The sequence below is a fragment of the Geospiza fortis genome, unplaced genomic scaffold, assembly GCF_000277835.1.
Source record: "Geospiza fortis unplaced genomic scaffold, GeoFor_1.0 scaffold132, whole genome shotgun sequence".
Classification (NCBI taxonomy): Eukaryota; Metazoa; Chordata; class Aves; order Passeriformes; family Thraupidae; genus Geospiza; species Geospiza fortis.
This window is the reverse complement of record NW_005054446.1, coordinates 506,411-512,798: the sequence shown is the minus strand read 5'-3', so window position 1 is coordinate 512,798 and position 6,388 is coordinate 506,411. Positions and strand designations below refer to the sequence as shown.

At 46.0% G+C, this 6,388-nt stretch overlaps 1 protein-coding gene across 9 annotated transcripts in view; it reads right to left on the bottom strand.

Annotated features, from left to right (window-relative positions):
• CAMTA1 (calmodulin binding transcription activator 1) overlaps positions 1 to 6,388 on the bottom strand; it is a 245,453-nt gene that overhangs the window by 4,362 nt on the left and 234,703 nt on the right. The window lies entirely within an intron of this gene.

Sequence of the window (6,388 nt, the reverse complement as noted above, 5' to 3'; positions counted from 1 at the left end):
GGCCAAATCCAAAGGCATGCCTGTGCAGCCCCAAAGCTGCACTTGGGGCTGGCTCTGCCTCCCCTTGCAGGGAATTCCTCTGCAGTGAGATCTCTTTGCCACCTGCCTCCACATTTCTTCCCTCTGCTCCTGCAAGGGGAAGTCCCCTGCAAAAGGAGCAGATTACAGAAAAAAAAAAAAAAGAAGGTGATTTAGCTAAGCCTGTACAGGCTCAAGTGCTCACATGCTGTAAAAACCTGAAAGGACAAGTAACAAAGGTATAGTACAAAAATAGTGTCAGAGATGCAAGTCTGTGTGTAAGGCAACCAGCTACAAGTGAAAGAATGTAACAAAGCCCAAGTAAATAAAAGTAAAAAAACACATCAGAGAGCTGAGCAGCAGCAGTGACAGTTTGTAGCTACTGTGCAGACTTATACCCACACATCTTTTGGCTCTTGCACCAGCCTGCTAATATAAGGATAGAATGAAGGCTATAAATTGATCTCTATAAATACACCTCCATCTCACCGTTTTATTTATTCATTTTTCTGCATGTACTATTAGTCAGAAGCACAGTGAAAAGGGAGCTGGCTGCTTTTACCTCTGTTTCAGCTGACTGAAAGGCTCTAGCACTGAAATGCATTCTCAGTATTTGTGAAATGTGGCCAACAGGGGTCAAATCAGACTAACTTGTCTGCAGGTTAGACCTTTGTTAATTGTCCTAATTCCACATGTATGGAAAGACAGAGGGCTCTGCCAGCCAAGTGCACACAGTGGGTGTGTTCAGGGTCTGAAGGGCACTGATATTCCTGAAATCCAAGCCCAGCAGAGCAGCCCAGCAGGTGCCAAGCAGTGCTCTGGTCCCAGGCTGAGGGAGGGACAAGGCAGCCAACAGCACCAGGGGCTCTCAGCTCCTGCCTGGACAGTGCCATGCTGAGCCTGACTGCTGCAGCTTCACAGAGAAATCTCCTTCAGGAAGATTTTGGCTCTACACAGGCTGGAGTCTAAAAGAGCCTGTTGACATTAAGAGGCTCCAGAATTGCACAGAAGGCAGCACAAGCCTCTAAGTTTGTTCTCTAAGAGTTCTACGTTCACTGGGGCTCTTCATGCTGGGAACATCCAGATCCCCTTTTCATAGCAGGAAACACAGGAGGGCTGACACAGTAAGCCAAAACAGTGACAAATGACAAGTTACTTATCTCCAGTATTTCTAGTTTTATTTTCTTAGTGCAGAAAAGCAGCCTCTCCCTTGAATTTTTAATTACTATTTCTAGTAGTGCACCATTTAGGAGCAGGAGAGCCAGAATCCCTGGTGCTGTGCTAGAAGAGATGTTGTGCCTCTGTGCAATGGACAATTTTTAAAGCTTAGATTAGCTGTGTTTAAGGTACCATCAATTAATACATGATTTGCAGTGCAACTTCCAAGTGTTTTCTGTTGCACTTCAGTACTGTAATGTAAAATTAACCTGTTATTACAGATCTCTCACTGAGAACATGCACATTTAATAAGCTGGTGGCTCTTAGTGAGACATGCTATTCCTTACTTCAGCACTTCACATGCAAGGGCTACACTAACAAAGCACTTTCACTGAAGAATGCAAGACATGCTTTGCTGCAAACTTCAACCTACAGCATGCAATATCTGTACTGGTGCACAACTATTGCATCTGTTTGCCTGGAACACACATGCCAACAGAAGTTAATTACTGCAGCACTCAGCATTTGCACTAAAACAGGTCCTGGTTCAGAAACAGAGAATCACAGAATGTAAAGGATGGAAGGGACCTTAGAATCTTCTAGCCCCAACGCCCCTGCCATGGGCAGGGACACCTTCCACTATCCCAGGGTGCTCAAGGCCATGTCCAACCTGGCCTTGAACACTTCCAGGGATGGGGCAGCCACAGCTTCTCTGGGTAACTTCTTGCAGTGTCTCAAAATCTTCACAGAAAAAAAAAATTATTCCTAATATCTAAACTAAAATCCCCCTCTTTCAATTTGTATCAGTTACTCCTCACCCTATCACTACAGTTCTGGATGAAAAGTCTCTTTTCAGCTTCCCTGTAGCACCCTCCACACTGGAAGGTGCTGTGAGGTCTCCACACAACCTCTTCTTCTCCAGCCTGAGCAGCCCCACTTTCTCAGCCTGTCTTTGTAGGGGAGGTGCTCCAGTCCTCTCTTATCAACTTCACAGCATTCTTTGGACTTGCTCCAGCAGTTCCATGTCCTTCTCTTGTTGGGGACACCAGAACTGTGTGCAGGACTGACAAGAGCAGAGTAGAGGGTGAGAATTCCCTCCTCCCCTGCTGGCCACGCTCCTGTGGATGCAGCCCAGGACACAACTGGTTTCTGGGCTGGGAGCACTCAGGGCCAGCTCAGGGGGAGTTTTTCATCAACCATGACGCAAGTCTTTCTCCATGAGGCCGTTTTCAATCACTTCTCCACCCAAACTGTCTGTGTGCGATTGCCCAGACCCAGGTGTAGGACCTTGCCCTTTACGCTCTTCCTGAGGTTCACACAGTCCCACCTCTCCAGCCTGAGCAGGTCCCTGTGGATCCACCCCTTCCCTCCTACACAGCTCAGTGGTGTCAGCAAACTCACTGAGGGTGCCCTCAATCCCCCTGGCCATGGCACTGACCAAGATGCTGAACAGTATCAGCCCCACTATGACCCCACTCATCAGTGGCCTCCACCTGGACCATAAACCACTGACCACAGCTCTGCATGTGGCCAAGCAGCCAGTTCTTCATCCACCCAATGGCCCATCCTCAAAACCATGTTCCCCCACTTTAGAGACAAGGATGGCACATGGGACAGTGTCCAACACTTTGCATTTCCAACACTTTCCTTGGTCAGGTGGGATTTACATCATTTGCATGCAGGTGTAACAACCACTGCTGAAGAACACAGACATAAAACAGTACAGAATTTCCCTAAAGGTATAAACTCAAATCTGCCACAGGTACATTACTAAAGATGCTATTTAGTAGGCAATGGCTTAAAACAAACCCTGCATTGCACAGCATTTACACACCTCAAGATGATAAAAACTCACTAAGCTACCACATTTTTTTTAATTGACTAATCTCTTTGTTCAATGCAATAGTGTGTGTGTCCCACTGCAGGTGGGTACTGTGAGTCCTTTATTCCATTAGAACACTGCCTAGGAGATATGGAAACTTGCAGTCTTCAGCTCTCAGTCTCTCCTCCTCTCTCCAGAGCCAGCCTTGGGATGCCAGGGAAGTTCTTCCTTCTCCTTGGCACCTGCTCACCATGGGCTCTGCAGCAGGCACAGCCAAATGAACTGAAATACCTCCAAATGGTACCAAAAATGGAACCAGTCCATGGCCAGAGTGTCACTGGGAAGCTCTGAGGTGTTGTTGTGAACCCCATGCTGCTTCCTCAAACCATGATCAACAGGAGGTGCCAGAACCAGTGCATGCACCCAGGTAATCATTATTTGAAATGCTTTGTCAAGAGAACCTAAAAATAATTGTCTTCAATCAATTCTTTCTTGGAGAGCCTGCACTGCAGCTTTTCCTGTGTCTTAGAAGTCCTTTCAGTCTTTTCTTAACTTTTCTTGAGTTCCTCACTCAGTGGCACTTGATTTGATTACAACAATAGCAGGAACTGGTATTTCCTCTTCATTAATACTCAGTGTAATAAACCCTTAAAATTTCCAACTGCAGTTAAAAAATACAGGTTGACGAGGGAAGAATTTTGGATAAATTAGGATCCTTGAGAATAGAAATCCTCTAAGTGCTGCTAGGAGAGATTTTAAGTGAACAATATAGCACTGCCTTCATGCTATAAGGCATTCTTCTTTGGTTAACATATTTCCAGTCTCAAACTGAGGCAGGGAAGAGAACCAAAGTGTAGCATTTGCAGTTACAAGCATTAATAAACTGCTGCAAGGAGAAGAACACTACTGGGATTTACAGAATTGAACAGCAGAAAGAATGTTCTTAGAGAAGATGTTTCACCCCAGTTTGGTAGACGTGCAGTGAGATTATTTTTTTAAGCAACAGAGGAAATGAGAGCAATGGAAGTGACAGCAGCAGGCCAGGTGCTGCTGGATGGTTGCAAACCTCTCCAGGAGTCTACAAGCTCTGGATCACTTCTGGGAGAGCCTCCCTGAGCTGAATGGGGCTGGAGTCAGGACAGCTCAGGTGATGCCCAGAATGGGAAACAGGCCCTGACTTTTGCAGGTCTCCAAACAAAAAGCACCAACCTATGCCAGCAGCTCTGAAACCATGCACAAAACTGGGTTTTGACTGTTCAGCTGATTTTGCACTGATGAAACCTTGAACACCTCCCCAAATAACATGTTCTCCAGACAGTAAGCACTTCTAAAGCACAAAGTTATTCCCTCTGCAAGTGCTGAAGAGCAGATGGAAGGAAAAAGCACGTGCAATAGAGATGACCTGAGGTGTCTGAAATCACAGCCGTGATGCTGACATACACAAAGGGAAGAGAAGATGATTTCAAACATGAGCTTTGAACCCTGACTCTTGGGAGATACATCCTGATTCCCAAACTGCTTCATCCAGCCAAAGTTTCTGCCCCTCACACCATGTTGCTCACTTGGACAGTGTACAGGGGGTGCATCACTATGTGCTGAAGCAATGTAGAAAGCAACAGCCCCAGCAAGTGGCAGCTCCCTTCCCCATGCCCTCCCCAGTCCTGGACAGGCTCTCAGCAGATGAACCAGCCCTACTCAGAGAAGGTCACAGCAAAGGATGGCTCCATGGGTAAAGCATAACACAAAGCTGCTCCACCAGAGTGACTCCGTAATGCCCAGCCAGGGAAATGCTGAATGAGTCCAAATGCTGAAGATCAGTTCACAGCACAGGGTGCAAGAGCCAGAGAAGGCTGGCTGGTGAGTTACCTGTTGCTCTGAGAGCTGAAATAGCCTGTGGGATATTTAACACAAGGGAGATCTTGCCTTTTTCCAGATACCTCATTTAGGCAGCAAAACAAAAAAGACAGAAAGGCCCAATAAGAATGAGACCCCAGAGCACACAGTCTGCAATTTAATACACACATCTGAGCTCCAAACACATTCAGCCCCTGCAAGAGGTAAATGAAACAAGAAATTACTTTGAAAACTTTTTTTTGCAGGTACAGTGACGCATATCCCAATATGACATTTTCACACATTGTCCTGAACTCAAACAAATGGGACTTTCCTACCCCTTGAAATTGTTCTCTATTCTCCATCTTATTAAGAGAAGCAGGAAACCAGGAAGCTCAATGCAATGTCTGCTGCACTGCACAGATTAAAACCACATTAAAATCACAAGTCCTAGATGGACAGGAGTAGGAAAAGGTTTGTTGCTAAAATGCCGAAAGAGGGAAGAGTATGCAGAGAACAACAAAACACAGCAGATGTTGTTTATTCAGGTATGAAATGCAGCTGTACTTACCAGAGAAATTACTTCAGATGCTACTCACTTAACTCCCCAAAACTGGAGAGCAGCATTTAATTAAACTGTGAGACCATGGTGGGACAAGGGGGCTTATTTGTACATGAAAGGTCAATGAGGAGAGTTTTTATTACTCATGATCATGGGTAACAAGTGCATTTGTTCTGCCCCAGAGAGGACAGGAGTTTTGCTGTAGGCAGAAGGTGGCCTGACTTGTCATCCCCTTGAGATGGGAAAGACTCACTCCTTGTGATCTCCTCAGATCGTCTCCTGCCAAGGGTAGGGCAGAGAGGGTCACACTGCAGGCAGCTGGGCAATTTGTTCACCTCTACACCTGGACTGGGAGCAGAACTCTCTTTTGCAGGAGGCTACAGAGGATGGTTTGACCAAAATGAAAGCAAAAATTTGTGTAGGGGGGCATGGTAAGGAGCTGAAATCCCTCTACTGAAACAGGTTTCCTTGAGAGGAAAACTGTTACTTAAAGGCAACAGAAACAGGGTTTTTTTACCCTAAAAGGTGTTTTAATTTCTGCTTCAGAAGGATACCAAGTCTCATCTCACAAGAGTCGGCCAGTAAAATCTCCTGCCTCTTCCTCTTTACTGATCCTAGTGTAATGTCACCCAAATAAATCCAGGAAAAAAAATCACTCAATTTGGAAAGGTTTTAAAGCTGAAACCCAGGAGCAAATGCTGCAATCATTTCTCTGCACACTCCAACAGCACTTGTGCAGGAAAGACCCAATTTGTGTATTACAGACACATCTGCAGGCATTCCCTGAGCAGGAGGGGCTGTGCCAGCCTGTGCCCATCAGCAGCCCTGGGCACACTCCTGGTGTTTGTGCACTCCAGAACAAACACCCACCCACACCCACACACAGGGTGCTGCCAGAATGAAAAGCAGCACAGAACTTTTGCCATTACAGACTTACTTTGGCAGAACAGCAGCCAGTACATACTGAGATAGCTCACAGTTTACTTTTTCCACCC